Genomic DNA, 22,829 nt, shown 5'->3' on the forward strand with positions numbered 1-22,829 from the left:
TGTACATGAGTGAAATGAGAAGAGAGGAAAGTAGTGAACTAGAATAAGCAGACTAAACTGAAGTCAAGAATCAGAATAAGGCAACTAAACTGTACATTCAATGCTTTTACTAATGTGAGTTCAGTACAGGTTCTGTGCATGTAAGGCTTTGTGCTTACTAGTCGAGCTGTCTTGTTTGAAGCTAATGGTTAATAGCTTAGAAGTTGATTAACTTGTTGTACCAGTCTCGCCATATTTTTGTTTTTCTCAAACTAGATGAAAGGTTCCTTTAAGTATGGTTACTGTAGTACTGCATTCCTGATGATGCTAGTAGTTAATGACACTCTTTGTTGTAGAAATCAGGAAATGTGGGTTTGGGCCTCTGGGATCTGCACGGCTGGAGTATGAAAATACTGTAGCCTGAATGACAGGGTATTGCAGGAACAGCTATGTATGTAACACAGCTGGTAACAGATGTCAGTAGTTTTGCGTTTCAGATGAATTTACCCTCTTGATGTACTGCTGCATCACATCTGCCCATGCAAGAACGCTCATTCTAGAACTTGAAGTCTTTCTTAATAAGACTGTTCCATGTTTGTTGCGGTGTTCGGTATTGGCGTCTGGTTTCTGTCACAAGAACTGTCTGATCATGTTGTTATTCAACATCTATTGGGCACAAAGGTTCTGGTTGGTTAAATGGGCTGACATTTAACATGAAGTAATTTCATTATACTGAATAAAACATCTCTTGTGGTATGCAGCCTTATTTCAATTTGAATTTTTAATTTAAATAGAAGGAAATTATTCATGGAAGTTTACATAATGGAATGTTTGTCATAAACTGCATCTAATATACGCCAAACTCGAATGTTCTTACTGTGAGAAGAGGCTGTGAGATTTTCTTGCCCATTTGGCTCTTTGGAAGTTTTCAGTGAAGTGTGGGTGGGGTGGAATTGGCATTGGAGATGAGAGAGATTTCTGCCTTTGTGATTAATTTCATTGAAATACTAGGATCATTGTGTTTCTGGCAAATTACATTTTGACTGTTTAATGAAAAGCAAAACTATCTTATTGAAATGATGCTGGCATTTTTGCCTTAGTGAAATACCTGTGTAGTACCTTAGGTGAAAGGTACTAGGTCCTAGAATACTTTGCTGCCCAAGGGAAAAGTCACCCATGGAAACAGAGCCACTGCCAAAGTATCTCAGGGGCTGCTGTTAAGGATGAAACCATAACTTAACCTCCTTCTCAACCTCTGGTCTCTTTACTAAGCATCATGCATCACTTGGAAACTGTATTGTATAGTGACCTGCTGTATCTAGGCGCATTAACGATCAGCACCTCAAGCATAATGACAGTGCAGGTATTTCAATGCAGCTGAAAATAACCGGAGGTACTGTAGTGGTTTGTGTGATGGAGATTGTGATTATACTCTTGTCTCTACACTGATTCCAAAGGAGCTATTATGCAGTTCCACATTCTAAACCATTTTCTTCGGTGAAAAAATATAAATGGAAAGATGTCAAAACCTATAGATTTTCAAGCCTGAACAGAGTATCATAATTATGGTGTGTGTACATGGTATACCTATTGTGCATTCTTCATTTCTTCGCAAGAAGTCTCTTAGTTCTGTCTAGCAGGATTGATCTATTGAGAAATCTTGTTAATTTTAAATTTCATGAAGACTCAAATATAAAGAAAATGTACGGAGGATTAGTGATGAGCAATTGCAATCTCTTGTAACATGCTTATCCTTTCTGGTGGAGAGTGGCCCTGCAAAGAGCTGAGAACAGACCAGAAATGTGCACTTGTCTGCTTTTGGGATTTCATCTTCTGCAGGTTTGTAAGACAATGAATAGTGAGGTCTGAGGAAAATATCCAGTAATTCTGAACTTAATGTTCAAATGCACTTTTAATATGGGAAAGAATCTGGAATTTAGTCGATCTCCTTCTGTGCCTGCGTTGGAATACTATAAAGAGGAGCAATCTTAGGATTTACAGTTCTCTCATTTATGTTCACCTACAGGGAAGTGTCACTCAGTTTGCCCACTCAAACTTTTTCATCAGTAAAATATCTATGAATGTTTTACATAAAGAAGCAGTACACTGAATTGTTGAGTAGACTTATTTATTTGGAGAAAAGGCTACAGATGATGAAGGGATGAATTTACCAGTCAAGAACTGGAAAAGTGGTTCAGTTGGAATATGACAGAAGGATTTCAGAAAGTGAATATTTCAAATTGTCTTAACAACGGTGAATTTCTTACATTCCACTCAATTTTTTTTTCTTTTTTTTTCAGGTTTAGGCCTTTTTTGTTTAAGTCATGTTTGAAATGATCTTTGAAAAGTGTGCTTGCTAACATAACTGTCATTGAATTATTGCATTAAAAAAAGCAGTGCTTTTTGCCTTCTGTGAGTGTGATGTTGGTTTCCCATTTACATTAAGCAGTTGAGTTGTAATGGTTGCAATCAAAGCTTGGCCTTAAAGATATGGCAAAACTGAAAATATAGCAGAAAGCTTGTTTTGTTTTCAGTTGACTAAAGCAATATTTTTATTTTTATTTTTTTTTACAACAAACACAATTTCTTTGTATTGAAGAGAATGAAGGTATAAGAGTGGGGCATTTCAGCTGTAGGCAGCGCTGGAAAATTGTTAGTTTTTGAGGATTTTGTTTTGAGGGTGTTTCTCGCTATACTGCACGCCAATATACCAAACAAACAAAACCATGCCAAACAAATCACCCAAAATGGGGTGATATTTTGATATTTTATCGTTACAAATAAGTTCCTTCTACTAGTAGAATAAGATGTGCATATTTAGTGTTTTTACTTTTTTTATTCTAAAATGATACTAAATCTGAGAATAAGTAAGATTGTGAGTACTGTATCTTTTAACATTTCTTTTCCTTATGTTGCTTTATATCTTGTTTAACTTTCTTTTGTTCATTTCAATCGTAGTCTAGATGTTTTCTTAAGAATTGTGAAATTATAGACAATGTTAGAAAATCTAGCTGTTTTCAAGCACTATTGAATGTAATCTAGGCATTCATGAGGCTGGAGCTGAAGTTCCATGACTTGCCAAGGCAAGAAAGATTCAGAAGTACATAAAGTTGAGTATATTGTCTTCAGGAAGGCATTGAAGTCTCTGATAAGACTGGAATTCGGCTGTTGGCTATGCAGAATTTGGCTTAGGAGCTGCATGCATACAATGGCTCTCTTGCCTCAAATCACCCAGAAATAGTACATCCTATAGAAACGATCTCTTTTGGCTATGGTTTTGGGGGTTATCTTTTTGTCTTTTTATCTTTTTATCTCTTTTTTTTGTCTTGATTAATGTGTGTAGTGCTGAAGCAAATTTGAAGGAAAATTGTGTATACAAATTTTTCCTAAATGTATCTTAGAACAATCAGGGCATAATTTTCCTGTAGTCCATTGAAAAATTGATTTCTATATTTACACGATGGAGGAGAATTGCTAACAACTTTTAGAGTATATATTTGTTAATCTGTCTGCACTTACTCCTGATTTCAGACTCTTGAAAAATTGTAGTGCTGGTTGCAAAAGACTGAGATTGGAATCTTCTTTTTTTAAAAATTTTATTTTAATTTATGTTATTTCACACAAGCTAGGGGAAAGTACTCAAAAATTGTTCAATAATTTAATTAGGTTGTAGCAGGACATCTTTAATATAAAATTAGTGCTTTGGATTGCTTCAAACTTGGAAAACTTTGCCCTTATAAGGGAGATGGTTGGAAGATGAGCCTAAAATAGGAGTCTTGGCACATGTTTAACATCTTCAGAGGGGTATGAATGTAAGGACTGTTTCCAGTAAGATATCTCTAGAAAAACCCCAGCATTTTAACCAGCTTAAAGTTTTGGACAGCAAGATTTCCCAGTTGTGTGATAACTTCAAATAAAGCTGCTCAACATCAAAAAGCTGGAGAACTCCTGGTGCTTAAAATAATAGGGAATTTTTCTGTCTTTTCTACTTAAAAAGAAAAAAAAAAAAAAGAATAAATCTGTCTTGTAAAATGAAGTAGCCTGTTCGTTAGGGGTGCTGTAATATCCTGCTGTTCTGGGATCTTTACACCTGAAGCATACAGGTTATGCTAGCTCAGTGCTGTGCAATCCTTTTCCAGAGCTACTCACTCACATGTTGCTTACAAGTTGAAGGTGTAATGAAGGCCTTTTTTTTCCCTTGGTAATTAGTTTGTAGAGTAAGAGAACTCGTGTTCTCATGGTACAAGCAAGATGTGGTTTGTCAGTCAAACCCCAGTACCTGTTTTCTGTATATCATCTCTGTTGCATGCAGCCCTTCGTGCTCCCTGTGTAATTGTGATCCAGACTTCAAAAGTCCCCTCACTACAGGGCCACATTGAGGTCCTGGAACGTGTCCAGAGAAGGGCAACGAAACTGGTGAGGGGTCTGGAGCACAACAAGTCCTATGAAAAACAGCTGAGGGAGCTGGGATTGTTCAGTCTGGAGAAGAGGAGGCTCAGGGGAGACCTCACTGCACTCTACAACTTCCTGCAGGGAGGTTGTGGTGAAGAGGGATTTGGCCTCTTCTTCCAGGCAACAAACAGGACCCGAGGAAACGGCCGCAAGTTGTACCAGGGGAGGTTTAGGTTAGATATAAGGAAAAGCTTTTTCTGTCAGAGAGTGGTCAGGCACTGGAATGGCTGCCCAGGGAGGTGGTGGAGTCACCGTCCCTGGCAGTGTTCAAGAGGTGCCTGGATGAGGAGCTGCGAGATGTGGTTTAGTGCTTGTGTAGCAATGGTAATGGGAGGATGGTTGGACTAGATGGTCTTGTAGGTCCTTTCCAATCTTGTGATTCTATTTCTCTATGATTCTATGAAAACCAGAACAACTTTGGGTAATGTCTTGTGAAATATTTCATCTGGAGATATTACAGCCAGGCCTTTGTTGTTTAAGTAGCATCGGGAGATAGTAGCTGCGTGCAATTACAAACGAGAAGTACGCGTTGAGTTTCACCAACATGTATTCACTTAGCCCAACATCAGTGTCACCACTTTTCTTCATTACGAGAGACCTTTAATCCGTTTGTGTTGTTGCACCTTGGAGGTGCTGATCCTTACAAGCCTTGTGGGACATTTGCTTGGCGGTTATGTTAATAAGCATGCTTATAAATCTATCGACTCAATATATTAGGGCTGGGCCTTACCTGGTCCAGCCTTTAGAGGTGTGATCCTGATTGATTTACCCAGCTCCATCTAATTAACACCTCTAGTTAATGGAGTTAAAGCCTAGGGGGAAGCTTAAGTATTAACTTATGAGGTTTAGCACTTTTTGAAGAACAATTGCTTTGTCTTGACAAGAGTTTTAGTAAGGAGCTAATTAGGTCAGAGCAGGTAACAGCTCCAACATCTTAATTGCCAGGCAGTGCAGTGTCTTACCTGTGCAGTCCCAGAATTCAGTCTTGCTGTGATTCAGTGCAATTTTTGTTCTCATCAGCTTTTGAGAGTTGTGGGTAGTACAATACAAATGTGATGAAAGGCATTATGCTTTCCCCATACACCAAGATATACTCAGATACCTTCACTAAGAAAGGATTTAATGACCCTTTGAAATTCAGAAGTTCAGTGTTTGAACTTGTTTTGCATTAAAAGCAATGATTGTGTTTATGCTGTCTGCTGCCTCTCTTAGTGTTTCATCACTTGTACTTCTGCATTATTAGCGCTTTTCAATAAAAATTGGCAAATGACTCAAAGGGAGGAGGAGTGAATGCCTCAAAAACCTGTATAGTAACAGAAAGGTGAGTAAAGGAGAGAGACTTTTATTAGTACCTGAACAGAGGAAGAAAAGGCATTAGATTCAAGGGAATTGGCATTGGTAAAAGTGATCTCACAGATGTCTCAGCCACGGAAAGAGTTTTGATGTGAATGAAATCAATCACTCAATCAAACTATGTCACTCTGTGCTTGCTGAATGAATTTCTTTTAGCAAGTGTGTATTCATTTTACAAATAGCTATACCTTAAGCCATCTTTATTAAACAGGGTGGCTATTGGAAGTTAGGAATTTGTTGTGTGCTTGTTGACTTAGCTGATAATATTACTTTGGATTTCAAAGGCTCATTCAAGATGCACTGCATTTCCATTGGTAAAGTCTGAAGTGATGACCATGTTAATTCTGAACAAAAATTAATTCATTGCAAATTCGTTTGCTGAAGTAATTTTATTGGTTCTTTAAAAATCATTCTGCAAGATGATGGAACATCTTTTATTTCAGTGCATTTCTCCATATGTACAGTTTTTTTTTCCATGCCATTTTTGGTCAAGATGTCTGATCATTAAGGCTGTTGTTGGTCCACTTATGACAGCGTAAAAACATCTCGGTACAACTGTAGGGGAAAGATGCTTTAGCTTTCTGGGAACATCAATCTGGGATTACGTTTAGAGACAGTATAGGAAAGTAGATGACTCATTTAAATCTTTCATATCCCTATTGTTTTGCAGAGTGATATTTTTCTTCTCTTGGAGAATATACATAAGACCTTTCCTCGAGTCTTAATGTTGATTATATCACCGATTGTATCTTATTGTTCTTTGCTCTGTGTGTGTATGTATAAAACAACAAACAACATGTACGTAAGGGTTGCATAGTGACATCTGTAGGCTGGTCTCTTTTCCAGTGCATGTGAAAGTGCTTAGCAAAGGGCATTTTTTAATGAGGAGTTTGTTTTCTTTTTCCCATAAGAAGACTGCTTCGTATTTGAAATATTATCAGTTTGTTTACATAATTATAAAGAAGTGGAATTTTCTTTGCCTGTAAATGTGTTGTCTTCTTTGTTACTTCAGAAATTCACTTGCTGTGTGATAGGATGAAGCCTTTTCAACAAATCTCAGAAAAATCTGATATCTGCTTTTAACATTGTCAGCGTTTTGGAAAGCTGTTAATTAAAAACATTTCTTGTGTTAGTCCAAAATGCAGAATTGATAAACTAATGTTGATTACTCTTATTACAATTCTAACAAAATTAAATAAAATTAAAAGCTTACAAGATGCCTTAGAACTGTTGCAGTAAACCATCTTTTAAAAATTATTCTGTTCTATTATTTTTGTTACTTCAAGACAACAGCTTCGCTTTTCCTTCTTTCTTCCCTGTGCTTGATTAATGAAAGGAATCAATGTTGTTCCTATTGCTTACATCTCTGTAGACTAGAGATGATTTTGTTGTCCTGCTTTGCCTTTTTATTCATTGTATTAATAAGAAAAATGAAGTTTAAAAGAAAGTGATAAGAAAGGGTTAGAGACTGCTTGTAATACTAATTTAATAGCACCCTTTCTATGTATGGAAGATCTTTATGTGCATTGAGAGCAATGATGCAAACTGTTTGGGGCGGGTAAGACGTGCTGTAGTCAGTGAGCAGAGATGTAGGGTTGCCAGCATCCCCAACCAAAGCCCTTTTGTTCCTAACTGATGTTGCCAGCAAACCAAAACAGCAAAGTTTTTGTGAAATCATGCCTACATTATGCAGAGAATGATGACAAAATTTATGGATTTAATGCTTCTTCAAAAACAAAGTCAGTTCCTTTGTGGAAAACTTTGGTGATGCCAGCCTTCATTATTTGGACAAACCTATGGTGCCTGCTTGCTGGTGCAGTTCTATAGCTGCGCTAATACAGGGACAGCTGTGATTAACTTGTGCTGAAAAAAAAAAAAAAACAATTGCCAATTTTATCCCTTTCTGCTTCTCATTTGATGATTTTTTTTTTTCCTTGTGTTGTGGTTGGAGTCTTCCTGTTTCCATCCCTTTCGCTTTCCATCCCAAAATAATGAAGATGGTGAAGGAAGTAGACTTTCTTTTCTAGAAGACAGCTAGGTGGAAATGAGCCAAGGATTGGGAATTGGAGGCACCCCTTTGGAAAATCCCTGTGAACTTCTCAGAGTGCTGCTTCTAGTATATGGACGTCTGTTTCAACTTTAGATTTTTCCTTCACTATGTATTTACATATACAAACAGTGCTTAGGGTTTTTGTGTGTCCGTTTAATTGGGAGTTCTTTTCTGATATACCGACTACTGAGTAGGAAATTGGAAGGCCACTGTCCAAGGTCAGTAGGTTATTGAAGATGTTTCTTAGTGTATGACTGAAGCTCCAGTTCTAAGGGAAGTGGGTATTACATGAAAAAATGTGAATGAGAGTGTAATACTTTTTACCCAGAAATTTGCATTTCAAGGCATTTGCATACTTAAGAAAAGACCTCCAAACTGACTGCTACCCAAAAAAAACCTTCTTCATATTCAGATGTATGACTGGAAAATTGAACAATCTGAAACAGAGCTAGGCATATTGAGGATGTCTAAATTTGCCAGAAACTGTGTCATTAACTATTGGTGATTTTCAAATAGCTGTGAGAGGAAATAATTTTATATCTGTTTTAAAAGCTGAATGTAAGATGAAGATTTGTTGTAGTGTGACTGCCAGATCTTTAGAAGAGATCATTGACCCTCTGAGAGCTGAGGAGGAGGGAGGCTGTCATGATAGACCTCAAGCTGAGAGTTATATTCAAAAGACTTCTTATGGTAGTACCTTAACTCTGGAGGTTCTAAATGTGGAGATGGTGCCTTCCAAACTGAAGACGATTTGCACTGTACTCTTCAGAGAGGGACAAAATAAAGGCATTGCATTCCATTATGAGAAATGAAGATGGGTAAAGCACAAAACTTTCTCAAATGGTAAATTTGTTATTATTTTTTTAAAGTCACAAGTTTTAAGTTTCACGATTTGATTCTGGATTCTAAAAATTCAGAATTACCTAAAAATAGATGCACATAAATTTGTGCCAAAAATATAAGGCATGTGCTTTGGAAAAATGCTCTCCAGAGATCCCTTCCAACCCCTATGTTTCTGTGATTCTGTAAATCTGCCAACTGATGTCCAGTAACTTCATGGTTTATCTACACAGCTCTCTGTGCTGATAATGTTGATTGTTTTTTTTTCCCCTCAGTGTATGCAGAAAATTTAGATTTACTTGGAAGAATATTGTCTTGTTTGGGATAAGCTGCTGTGTCTTGTTCGGGATAAGCTGCTGTTCTAGACTTAATGGCCTGACTCTGACCTTAGATGAAATCTTGAAAAGGCTGACCCAGGACTTGACTACCATGAATTAGAAGAGGGCAGTATAATTAATGTTAGCTGATATAGCTCATTTGACAAGATCAGCTCTGATTTTATCTTGAGGAATGATTAGTAGTTTTCATGCAATACGCTGATACAATACCTTACAGAAACAGTGCTCAGATAAAGTTTAAATGACTGACCATGGAGATGGCTGTTCTCCCCCATCGGTATCGAGCAAGCATGGTACCGTGCTCCTTTTCTGCAGACTTCAAAAGTATTTTGTAAAGGTACAAGATTTTTTTTTGTTTTTTGTGTTGTAAGGACAGCAACAGAAGAGCACTGTGCTGCCATATATGGGGTGAATTTCACAATGACTTTTAATCAAGATCAGATGCTTTTCCCTTCAGAGAAGCACTGTTTCAAGTATTAGTTCAAAAATTAATTTAGCTTTGTGGCCTGTAATGTGCAAAAAGTAAGATTATGTGATCAGTGGATCTTGTGGTTTGCTGATCAGTATTCTCAAATGTGATCAGGTGTTTGCTTACTGCACATGTTCAGATTTACGAAAACTCAAAAGGAGAGGTAGAAAAATTCACTGCATGAAATCCACTGTTCTCTAGCATGATAAATATCTGCCTCTTCACAGGAGACTTGAATTAATTTATTATTTTTAGTTCACAGATGTCTTGAAGCGAGGCATTGTTGATAAGTTTTTCTTCCAACATTCTTATTTTTTTCTGAAATTGATGCTTTATTCTTTCATTAAATTAGAAAATATTTTATCTTTAAAAAAAAAACACAACCCTGACTTATTCATATTGAAATAAAAATTGTTATAGTCATGTTTATATATACATACACATATAAAAGCCCATTTTGTATAAACTATCCAAACTTACATAGAGAGGTAAATAAACCTCAGTATCTGGAGATTTGTGGCCTGTGAAGCTGACAAACCACAGAAAATGGGCAGAGAGTTGGAGAAACTAACATTTTAAGACAGTTATGATATTTGTAACTTCTGCTGATAGAATTCAATACAAATATGAAATCTAATCTTCAGTTGCTTTCATCTTTACTGGTTTTTCATGGTGGTTGTCTACCTGAAGCTGAATAAATAAATACTTATTCTGTGTTTTTTGATCAAGAGTCTCTGTGTTTGTGGATGAGACTGTTTGAAGCTTTAATGTGTCCCTTAACAGTTTTGTAGAGTGTGTGCTTTGGAGTGAGAATTTAGATATTCTGAAGAAAAAAGCTAGATCTTGTTGTTTTTTTTTTTTTTTTTTTTTTTTTAATTGAACAGAAGAAAATGTATTACATCAACATTTTGGGCAGGGTGTAAGTTTTAACATACTTTGGTTTCAGTAGATGAAATATCAGATGTTGTCTTTGTTGAGTTCACTTGTGCTTTGCTCAGTATCTTTTGCAAAACAAACACATGATCTACATAGGTTCTCTCTGCCCTGTTTTCCTTGCATTTCTTATCCCAATGGTGTTGTGGTGCTTGGCTGGAGGTCCAGCAGTTAACTGCAGGGCTGAGCAGGGAAGACTGGTGTTGGCATGAGGAACTGGAGTGGGCTTGGGCCGGGTAGGCTATGGCATAAGTGCTGCTTGTCATGATGGAGAGAAAGGAGGGCATGTAGTTTCAGAAAGTTGTCTGTTTAGGAATGAAATAAGATCAATAAAGCTGCTTGATGCTTGCATGTCACTTAGCATTTTAGGAGGTCGTCACGAAATATGTGCGTTGCTTGTCTATGCTCAGCTCTGGGCTGATTTGTAAAAATGCTGAGCGCTCGGTCCTCTCAAGGAGAAACTGTACTTTGACTCAAGAGATGATGTGCTTTGAATATTTAAATACACATATTTCCTAAATACTCTGTAAAATTAGGGCCTACGTTTCCATAATAACTATCTACATTTACATGCTGCCTGTTGCTCATGCTGGGAGCAGGCATAATGTAGACCCTAAATGCAAATGATGCTGTAAGTGAATCACGCTGACTTACTGGTGAACTTTATAGAGTATATAGAATATTCTCTCGGGAAAATATCTAATTCATGCCACTGAACAGCTCTGAAACCTGCAAGAAATGATGCATGGAGTCATATGTTAGTCAGTGGAAGTAATACAAAATATTGAGTATACTGAATATTGTAGTGAAGTATAGAGGGCAGTGCAAATAGAAAATGACACATGCGGTTAAATTTTCTGTTGTAATTCATCTACGTAGAGAGATGGAATTACTCAGGCAAGCTAAGTTAGGTGCTAACTCAAGAGCTTGATTTTCTGTTGCTGGGTGTTATTTTCAGAGGGATGTGCTAACGTGGAAGCTAAGTGAATGAGATAACCCTTGTTTTCACATGAAATAGGCTTTTGCTGGTATTAAGGTACTTTTTTACTTCTTCTTATTTGGTTGGTTTTTCTTGTGCTTTTTCCTTTTGTGGTTTTATAATTTAACTCTGTTAAATACTGAAGAGATTTATGAAGTTGGGAAGGAAACAGTGTCTCCACAATACATAGGTTCTAGCAGAGAGAAGTAGCCCTGGGATCATTTAATTCCACTTGCTCTCTGCAGATGGTTTTAATGGTTTTAGTCTCCTGCAGATTGTCAGTTGCACTCACTCCAAACTAACTATTATCTTGTAACTGGTTATAAATACCAGAAAATAAAACAGCTCCGAAGAAAGCTAATTTACGGTTGGTTGCAACTCTTCTCTTGTAAATATTACATATTTTGTTTCACTCTCCTGTTGGTACCGGATCAGTGCCTTAAGTATTTTGTTGGCTCTCGGGAAAGGGGACCCAAAATGCATTGCTTGAAACTAAGAGGTCTGGGACATGGCTAGGACTCTTTGAGATATTGCAAATACAACTAAGTACAGATGGCAGTGGTACACAAAACAGTGTGTAGTAGGGGATTCTATTCTGTCTGTGTGGGTGATGGGTACACATGTTGTTAAGTGTGGTGTGAATGCTTATTTTTTATTTTTATTTTTCTGTTCATACTTTAAGAGAAATCCTTTAAGCTCAGAAAGAAAATTCCTGCTTTGGAATGGAAACAAGCATTTAAGATACATAAAACGTCATATGATCTGGTTAAAAGTTGATGGATCTCTTCCTTTCCCCTCTACTAAACAGCACAAAAGTTCGTTAGCTGCAGTACTTGTGCACAAACAGAGGTGACCCATGGAATAATATACTGTAGGATATTTTCTACGCTTCTCTGTGTGAAGGAAACCTTTGTACAGGCGTGTTCAGCCCACAAGCTGCAGGTGGCCCAGCACATCTCACAGTGCTGCCCTGTGCCATCATGTCAGCAGCTCATCCCACAAAGTGGTCTGGCCAGGCCCCACAGCACCAGCAGAGCATCGGTGTGCTATGAACCCCATCTGGGCTGAAAAAAGGGCACAGGGAAGGTGTGATGCAGTGCCAGCTCTAGTGATGGCAAATAAGTTGATGCGTTTTGATACGCTGGCTAAACACGATCCTGTGAACAGCAAAAAATGTGCAGCCATGCTTTCCTTTTTGATACAGTAATTTGAGAAATTTTTTTGAGATTGCAAAAAAGATCATCAATTTTTTTTTGTTTATATACGACTCTGTTTTCTTTCACAGAAAAGACCATGTCTCTTTACCAGGCTTTCATAAGCTGTCTCTTATTAGAGAGAAATATCCCTAACTTCATAGTTTTGCCTTGTTCGTGTCATTGCTTTTAGCAGCATATACATATGTGAACAACAGTTGTTAAGAAAGAAGTGCAGGAAGAGTAAAATTTTATCCAGAATCTCTGACAAAGACCTTGAGAGCTCAGTGAGAATTGAAGCCACTGCCATTGAGCCAGATGGAGTTGTTAGTTTCACAAAAACAGTAATGTATCTCACAAGTTCTGTGTTTTTGTGGCTTTCTTTTGAATGTTTTTCAAAAAAAAAAAAAAAAAAAAAAAAAAAACATTAAAAATTGATGTGGGTTTTGCCACTTACATACATTAACTATGTTGTATATTTTATATGGGCTGCTCTAAAAATAATGCCTCCTATGATATTATGTTTGTCCATAATATCAGAGGCAGATGTTGGTGATGTGGCAGTAGAGGCTGAACCTTCTGGACAATATTCCATTGCATTTTGTTGCTGTGCGACAGATGGCAGCAGAGGGGCAGTCTGACAAAATGGCGTCTGACACAGAAGTGTGTGTGAAGCATAGGTGTGAAACTGAATTCCTCCATGAGGAAAAAATGACACCTGCTGACTTTCATTGATGCTTGCTGAATGCTTAAGAAGACCAAGCAGTGGGTGTGAGCACAGTGAGGCAGTGGGTGGTGCATTTCAGCAGTGGCAACACTGCGTTGCCTTTGCTGGTGCACATTTGTCCCGAGCACAGCATGCAGGCTTTTGTTCATTGCTGGCAAAGATGCATAGCTAATGTTGGTGACTATGTTGGAAAAGAATGTTTTGTAGCTGAGAATTTCTCTATCAAATAGTGTTACTGTGTTCTTTGTGTCAGTTGTAGTTTCTATGGAAACAATTAGCAAGCATTACTCTCAGAGAAACTTCCATAGATGCAGCTGCAGACAATTCCTCTTCATTCAAAGCTGCCCTTGCAAGCCAAAGGGTTGGGCACTCATGACTGTGTAGTTTCAGAAATCAACAGTACGCACAGTAAATAAAAATTTATGGAATATCCAAACACTTAAGTAAAATGGCAAATACAAACCAGTATCATTTGGGATGAAGTGTTTCTAGTGGCTTTCTTCTTTTGGTGGCACTTGTGTGGTTTTGGGGTTTTTTGAATTTTGAGTGTTGATGGGTTTATTTGTTTTTTGCTTTTCAATTTGGGCTCTTTGTTTAGAAGAAGACTTTCTATCTCTGTGTTTTCCACTGTGAGAAGCAGGGTGGGTGCATTTTCTTTGAAACCAAGAAATCAGTTCCTTCCCATGGTATAAAAGTCCAAATTTAAAAAAGAGGAGGTGACAGAGAAGCAATACCAGTGACAGCCTGGGAAGGGGAATATGCAGACTGGCAGAACTTCAGTTCTTTGGCTGACACTATCATACTTTGAGATCATATAATGTAATTTTAATATTTAAATTTTGCTATTCCATTGTCAAAACACTATTAAAAACACCGTTTTTGTTTGACAAATAAAATAATTTTGCTCAGAAGAACTTCAGCAAACAGACAATTAACCAGCACTGCTGGCAGAGCTATGCAAATTTTTGCATATATTACTGATAGTGACAGCCCAAAAAAGGCCTGAGTAAACAGATGGGGACAGTTGATTTGAGATAAATTGATATATGAACGCTATTCTCTATACACAAAAATATGCCTCTTTAATCCTGAAAGCAGTTTTTTGAGGCAGTTGCTCGTTCTGTTGTTTTAGGTAGCGTTACGTGATTTGGTTCTAAATATATTAATGGGTACTGCTGAAAAAATAGAATTGCTAGATTCCTACCTACCAGAATGACAGTCAGACAGTATTGGGATTCAGGGCTGTGGCATTATATACAAGTATTCTCCTTCTTGGTCTCAGTCGTTTCTCTTGATAGCGCTTCATGCCTGTGATCATGTGTTCTCTGATGTTCAGCATCCCACTGAATCTTTCTAGATGATTTGCATAGACCTAGATGCGAGCCTTTATCTACTTCTCTTTCAAAATATTGAAATAAACACGGGAGTCTTTCTGGCACTGGTGCAGATGCTTCTTGCAGGGAAAGTAGCACTGAGACAACTCAGGGTCAGCCCTCCAGCCCTTATTTGTTGATGTTGCCATCAAGTGAACTCTGTACAGCCCCACGCTCTGGTTGTGAACTCGCTGCTGTTGCCTCTGATACTTGAGCTTTCTCTTCAAGCACTGAGTGGCTTCAGCACATATTTGAATAAGGACTCAAAATTGAGTTGCTGCTTTTCTGAGGGATAGATTTTGTGCAAGGCTCTGTTGGTTTTTTTTTTCCCCTCTTCTGAACTGTTTTAAATACTGGTTTTAGAAACTGTGTACTGCTGCCTCTCGGTCAGAATATAGCCTTTTTTTGGTCCAGGTCCATTGCCAACTTTAAAATTAAAGTGAAAGTGGACATTTCTAGTCAGTTTAAATATCTTGTGGTTTTTTTAATGTTATATTTATACATATACGTAATGACCGTTTAGTTTTGCCTCCCCTTTTTTCCTATTCCAAGGAACCTCATATGGTCAGGTATTTAAAAATAACCCTCTGAGAAAAACTGAGTCCAATTTACTTGCACAAAACCCCAGCTGAGATTGGTCTGACGTTAAAACATGAAAAGCGTTTTGTTGCCACTTCCTCCTCTGATGGATCTGGCCTGAAAGCTGTGTTGATGCCATTCAGTGGTTTGCTGCCTTGCCTCCAGCCAACCTGGGGCTCTGTACCACAGCCTGCTTTTCCCAAGACAAGCATGATCGGTAGATGTCTGCGCTTGTCTGTTAGTCTGCAACACCATAGGCTTTCAAAGAACTCCTCTTCTGCCTCCTATCTGGGATGTTGCTCTGCAGCAACCTTTTCTCTGCGTGGCAACAGCCCAAAGCATAGGCAAGAGGACAGCCTTCTGCTCCAGGCCCCTGCCCACTCCTTCTTTGCAGAAATGAACATAATCTTTATAGGATTTTTGCAGATAGGGGCTGCATTTCTGGTACATTTGGTATTTAGAATGCTTAAGTGAGAGCTTTAATTACGATTTCAGGATCACTTCTCTACTTTAGGGCAATGGCTTGCATGATCTACTCATGGATGTGGAGTTGGGTGAGGGAAAGCCTTGTAGGATGGTGCTCAGAGATACTTGGGCAGGGCTCATCCTTGGGTTCAACTACTGTGATAATCTTGCATTTGCATACAGATTTCCATTGTTGTTCTTTTTTTTTTTCTTTTCCATGAATCTGCTCCGACTAATCCTCTGGCCTGTATTTCATTAGAAGTGTTGACTACAGAGTGATGGTTTTGGTAACAGATGAAACAAAACTTTTCCTTTTTTTCCTTTGCATGTACAGAATAAAAAGTAGAGGATGACTCTTTTTATTTGATAATTGAGAATGTGCCTGACTTTGTTAGGAAAGCCATAGTCTAAGAATACAATTCACCAGTCTTTTTATAAATTAATGCCAGGATGGTGTATCAGTTCTCACTCCCACTTATCCTCTTATTCCACCCCCTTCCCTTCCCCCTGCGCTCCTTTCCTATTTTTAGAGACAATACAAAGCTGTTTTGCTTCAAGCAAGAGACAAAGATTAGGAGAGTTTTACTGTTTTGCAACAGATTTCTGCAGCATACCTGAACCACACTTGTGTTTTCTGCTCCCCAAACGCCAATAAATAGTTTCTGTATTCAGGAATGCTGTTTTTATTTACTTAAAAAAAAAAAAAAAAAAAAATTACTCCTTACCTCAAAGCTCTGAGCAAATTGTGACTGAAGGCTGAATTCTGGCAAATCTGGGTATGAGCAGCACAGATTCTCTCCTCCTCCATATGAGTGCTGGTGTTGTGTAACGTTTCCTGTGCTTTTGTGCAAATAAAACTTAGTTCAGAGTCTCTGTGTTCCTGTGATCCACGAATTGCATGGCAAGGAGAGGAGCCTTAAAAAGGCCTGATTATGTGGTGGTGATAAAAGTCGCACTTACTCTCAGCAGCCCTAAAGACTCTGCAGATTTTATTAAACTGTAAAGACGGGACGTGGGTTTGTGTGTGCATCTGTATCAATAAATCTATATAATTCACATGACAGGGCCATTTTCAGAATGCTTAGGCTCGTCTGCTCTCAGATGCAGGTTTGCAGCCTTACAGCTTGCTGGCATGGATTGAGAATACTGAGCTTTTAGGCCATGCGTGCAGAATGCGTAACAACAGTTGCTTGTTTTAAGGGTGAAGTAGTTGTTTACAATATTTAATAACAAGGGAAACGTGATTTAGCTTGCAGTTCCTTTTATCTTAAAGAATGAACTGAATATGTTTGCTAAACAAAAAAAAAAAATTGAGCAAGCAGTTTTTAAAACAGTATAGTTAGATACAGAGCAAAAACATTGCAAAAAATATTTTTGTTAAACAATTATTCCATTCAGTTTTAAAATCTGAGCTTAAAAAGTATTGAGGGTGCTGTTATTCATAAACTTCTGCTATAGAAAAGGTACATCAGGATACTGCAATGTTGGGTGTTATGTATTGGAAATTGAAGTTTAATATTTTTCCTTGGATTTAATATACTGTGTACCTGATTGAATGCGATAAGTGCCTTTTTAACAGGGCTGCACATTTTAATCAGTTCATTGCAGTCACCTAGGAACCTATCCTCGTTCTACTTAAAAGCAAGTTGCTCAGTTCACCCTGGTGTGTTTTTTCCTTCCTGAAAGATCTACCTTTCTAAAAAATAATAAAATAATCTTTCTATCTAAGGTTCTCATCAGCACTCTTTCACCTTTAGGCCTTACCCTGTGTGTCCCTATGATGATTTCTGCATGCCCAACAATCACGAGTGAGGTGGTGAAACCGGCATGTTGAGTATTGTAGCTGCATGTGGCGTGTCTTGGAGCAGTCACCATCCTGAAACAGCTTTTTAACAGCTATCCAGGATGCTCATTCACCATTGTATGAGTTCTTATTTTATGTTTTTATGCAAACCTCATCTAGTAAAACATCAATGAGATCTTTAATGTAATTTGGCACTGCCATTAGTGTTGCTTTTTTTAATTTCCTTTTGTGCTGAACTGTCAGTTCAGCTTTTTGCTCCCTTTTATAAAGAGTTGCAGTAACACTCATTGGAGGATACCTGAGATTCATCTTCTGTTAAGCTGATACTGATAACTGGTTGTAAGTACTGTGGAATCTATCCATGCATGGCTGAATGGATTTGGGCTTCTACAGTGCAGGTTTGACACCCAGCCAGTTTTGATCTCTGAAGACCAAATAAATGGAAGAGATTTTTCCACTGCCGTCTCACAGGAAACAAAAGCGCAGCTTACTGAATTGGCTATTCCATGCCAGTTTAGGAGAAAAATTGTCTTTTTCTTTTCCAACTAATGAAAGTGGTAGTAATTAGTAGAAAGTACTAAAACAATCCCACATATTTTTCATCTTAAATTCTTCTTTTTTTTTTAAGTATATGGTTACAATAAGAACTTTGGAAAACTACATTTTGTTAAACGTCAGCAATTAAAATTGCATACGAAGTTCTGACTGCTCTTAAACAACAAGGATTGTGACAAAAGAATCCTTTTCCAAATTAAGCTGTGGGTTTGCAAACTCTTTCTGACATCCTCTGTGAAAGCACAAAGTAGACCTTTTAAAATTCAGAATAACTCTGTAATTGTTTTATAGGCTCCTGCACTCAAGTTGATGGCATTTCTGTCTGTCTGTACTGCAGAAGGAAGAAAAGGGGGAAGGAGGGAGCCCCTTGCATCTGGTTAGCAGGCCCAGATCCGCAGTCCTCTGCAGATCAAAGAGCTGTGTGATGGCAGCCACTAACACCTCCCAGCAGAATATCCCCAGCACCCATCCTCCTGGTGCAGCTCAAAGCTGGCCTTTGGAAAGACCTACCCCTGAATACAATGGGAATGAAGATATGAGGCGTGTGGGGGGTGGGGTGGAAGGTGAGGTAGAAGGAAGGTGACACGGGAATGCCTGGTTTTACCAAGCTATGGCAAATGAAACTTTCTTGAGAATGGAATGGGAATAAAAAAAAAACATATAGATAGATAGATAGATATACATATACATACACATCCCCAGATGGTTGGTGTGCATGCTGGGATGCTCTGCACACATGGAAAGGTGTGCTGACCATACCAAAGAGATGGCCCAGCTTGGGGGCATGGCCACACCAGGCCAGGCCTGGGTCCAGGTGTTCCCACACATCTTGCTGTGGAGTGGAGTGGCTGCTTATCAAACTGGAACATTCAGTTGTCTTATCCACAGACATTAAGGCAACAGAAAGAACGGGCCTGCCCGGTTAGAAACCAGTTGGGTAGCAAATGCATGAATGGCCCCCAGCTTCCAGAAAGGTGGATGGAAGGAGGAGACGTGCTCAGGGAACTGATGAAGTGGATAAACAAAATAGCCTGTGAAATAGTGTAAGTTGGAAACTTGGCAGGGTGTGCTTGGGGCCCTCTGTGAGGTGTGGTGAGCATGATCGAGTGTCATAACCAATGAGTGCAGATCACTCATTAACCTCTTTCATTTAAAAATAGTCAGAATTTCTTTGCACCCAACTTTGCACTGAGTAGATTGACAAAAGCTGTGGACTGCACCAAGATGTGGCTGTGGCAGCTTTTCTGTTTGCTTCCATTTGCACTTAAGGAGCACTTGAAAGAATCCAAGTATTGTCTGTCTGTGAGAGATGCAACCTCTTCCATTTGTGTTCATTGTGTTCCATTTAGTGGGAACAAAAGCACTTTGCACATTTCTTTTGGGTGTCTGGAGAAACATCTTGGAACCAAAAGAGAAAATTAGTCATAAAATCAGAGTGACTTAGATTTTTAGAAGAACTGAATAACAGGGGTTTGGCAAATAACTTTTTAACCTGTGTTAGAAAGTATATGTGTATATATATATTTATGTCTTATAATTTTGTGTATACATGCATATGTATTTCTCTATACCCATATGCATAGTACATTGGTTTTATAGTAAATTCAGTAGAATTATCTTATTTTGAGCTTCTATTAAAATGTTATACATTCATTTTGACTCATAAATTCATGTGATTAATATATAATAATTCTTTGTTTCTGTGGTGTAACTGTCACTGTCAGAAAACCGTTTTGCATTTGGGAAGATGATTTGATAAAGAATTCGTTTTACAAAACAAAGAATATCTAGGTTCCATAGTTAGTTGATGTTGAGCTCATTTAAAGAAAAGGGAAAAAACGACTTGGCAACAAATCAAAAAAATAATAGAAACCAGGCAGCTCACTTTGAACCAAAATGCTTAGTTACTGTTCTTGTTTTTTTCCACTTAGCTGAAGGAATTACAGAAAGTTTTCACAGCTTCTCCATGGCCCAGTTTGAGTAGTATGCAGTATGTGGTGTCCATAGGGTCTGCACTGGCTGATGAGAGAGGTACCTGTGAGGCCACAAATTAAGGATGGGGCTTCCTCTGGCCATGGGCTGAGTGGGTTTCTTTGTTCCTTGCAGAAGGACCCACGCCAAGTAAGTTAGATCACTAGGTAGTTCCCCAAATACTAAACCATTAATGCTAAATTATCTCACTGGTTATTGCTATAACGCAGTGAAATGTAGGCATTCGTAATTACGATGCTTGATACAATTCAGTTGGCCTAGCGGTATTCTGTAGCCCATGTCTTTTGACCATGGATTGCAGTTTGGAAACTGCTCTTTTGGGGTGTTCCCAGATTCTTCATTCTCTGTAGGAGAAACAGGAGATGCAGTATGCAGATGCAACAGTATGAGATATGGGGCTGTTTGTCAAACATGCACTCAGCTGGCAGCACACATACCTGAACACTGCCTTGGGCTATTAGGTGTTAATTTATGCAGAATGGAGAAGCATCAACAGGTGGTGAAGGTTTTTGGATAAACTGACCTAATCCGGTAGAAGAAAAAAGTTGACTGCTTCTAGAAATGAAACCCCTTTTCCCTGTTCCCTTCCTGTTTTCCAGGGCTTGGCCATGTTGTTGTGTCATATCCGCGTCTCACTGGCTGTAAAAACTTCTCTCAACCCTTTGGTGAACTAATTCAGTTTGGTAATGTACAAAAAACATCAACAATTTTATGCCATATCATTAAATTGAACAGGCTCACTTACTATAGGACAGGATTTTGTTAAGAGCACCTAGCTTTAGGTTGGCGCACTCTGGTGTGACTGCATACCTCCAGTATTTTGATCCAACACAATTTGTAATGTGATGGTTGTGGTGTTTCTACCAAAGGAAAGATTTGTGGGCTCAAATAAGAGATCCCAAAAAGGAGATAAAGTTTTACAAATGTAGCCGGAGAGGTTGGAGCCCAGCATTTAAACAGGATTTTTGTTTGCTTACAAGAGTACTTGTTAGAAAATACTTCCTGCTTCTACTCATCATGGCTTTAGGGCTCAGCACTTAAAATTCCTGGGGCTGAGTATGTTACTGGAATAGCAGGATGGTGTAAAACCTGACATTTTCTCACAGAATCTCCAAAATTAGGCACAAATACGATATTAGAGTTTAATAAACATTGTCTAATTAAAAAGCTTGTTTGTTTAGGAGAGCAATAGAATTTCTCATATTTTTTTTTTTAAATTCTCTGCTGTTTGGAGAACTTCCTTGTGTCTTTTGCAAGTGTATGCATTTTGTCACCTGTTTTTGAATTTCTGGAGCACCTAGGTGAAAGGAAAATCAGTGGGGATCCTGTGCTTCCCCAGGTGCTTGGTAAGGAATGGAGGAGGAGATAGGTATAAAAATAGGTTACTGAAGCTAAATTTCCTCGAGCTCACAGTAGAGGTGTATGGGACAGGGCTAACAGCAGAGGGTTGGTTAGGTGAGTGCTTCTTGTGTCAGATGGAGTTTGCAAGATACAAGTTTCCTCTTGTGACATTGTGCCATGAAATTATGGACAGTGTGCCATATCACTGGGAGGTTGTAGGTGGTATTGTCACTATTCGTGACTTCTGTTTCATCAGATATTTTTTTTTCTTTGTTAAACTAGCATTAGCTAAGTCAGTAAAATCGATGGAATACAGTGTAAGGCTGTTATTCCATTTTATTCTACTTTTCAGTGTGAGAACAAACTGTGAAGAGCTGTGTGCAGTGTATTGTGGAGCAGCAAACTTAGTTTGGAAGTCCGCTTATTTGCATAAGAACCGTATTGTTTCATACTGATCTTATTGCGTCATGCTATTTGAACAGATTGAAGTCAAATTGTAAACTATAGTATACATGTTGATCAATACATGAAGTAGCTTTTGTGCTGCTGCGTTATTTATTTAGGATAGTACAATTTTCATTTGTAAATTTGTTTTAGTTGTTTCTTGAAATTAAAAGGGAAATTGTGATTTGAGGATTTCTGGTGAATGAAAGTTCTAATGTTGTAGGAAACTTAATCTTTCCCCTTTACTCTGCCCTAGTGAGGCCACATTTAGAATACTGTGTCCAGTTCAAAACAGACAGGGATCTCCTAGAAGGAGTCCAGCAAAGGGCCACAAAGATGATTAAAGGTCTGGAACGTCTCCTATGTGAGGAAAGCCTGAGTAACCTGAGACTGTTCAGCCTGGAGAAAAGAAGACTGAGAGGCGATTATAAATATCTAAAGGGAGGTCGGAAGCAAATGGATGAGGCCGGGCTCTTCTCGGTGGTATGCAGTTTAAAGGACAAGGAGTAAAGGCCAAAAACTTGAACAGAGGAAGTTCTATATAATGTGCGGGAAAACTGTGTGGTAAGGGTGACAGAGCACTGGAACAGGTTGCCCAAAGAAGTTGTGGAGTCTCCTTCTATGGAGAGACCTATACAAGACCCGGCTGGACACCCACCTGTGTGACCTATTGGGTTGAGCATGTCTTGAGGTTCCTTCCAACCCCTGTGATTCTGTGATTATGTTTTAAAAAATAGCTAAACAAAATAATAGACTTAATTTTGCCACATAGAGAAGAATCCCTCATCAAATGACTCCATTAAGTTGATAATATCAAATACACTGTTTGCATTGCAGTGCGGCTTTTGTGATCATAGAATCATGGAATCACCAAGGTTGGAAAAGACCTAAAAGATCACCCAGTCCAACCGTTCACCTATTCCCAATAGCTCCTACTAAACCATGTCCCTCAACACAACATCC

The 22,829-nt window shown here is 38.4% G+C and overlaps 1 protein-coding gene across 4 annotated transcripts in view; it reads left to right on the forward strand.

Annotated features, from left to right (window-relative positions):
- NCOA2 (nuclear receptor coactivator 2) overlaps positions 1 to 22,829 on the forward strand; it is a 189,172-nt gene that overhangs the window by 40,556 nt on the left and 125,787 nt on the right. Inside the window, exon 3 of one of the 4 annotated variants that reach the window (XM_042808606.1) lies at positions 20,681 to 20,764. The exons of the other annotated variants lie outside the window; for them this stretch is intronic. The gene's annotated coding sequence lies outside the window, so the exon portion shown is untranslated. The remainder of the gene's footprint in view (positions 1 to 20,680; positions 20,765 to 22,829) is intronic. 4 annotated transcript variants of the gene reach the window in all.

This window comes from Centrocercus urophasianus, unplaced genomic scaffold (assembly GCF_019232065.1).
Source record: "Centrocercus urophasianus isolate 14NV4802_14NV808 unplaced genomic scaffold, USGS_Curo_1.0 seq_11, whole genome shotgun sequence".
Lineage (NCBI taxonomy): Eukaryota > Metazoa > Chordata > Aves > Galliformes > Phasianidae > Centrocercus > Centrocercus urophasianus.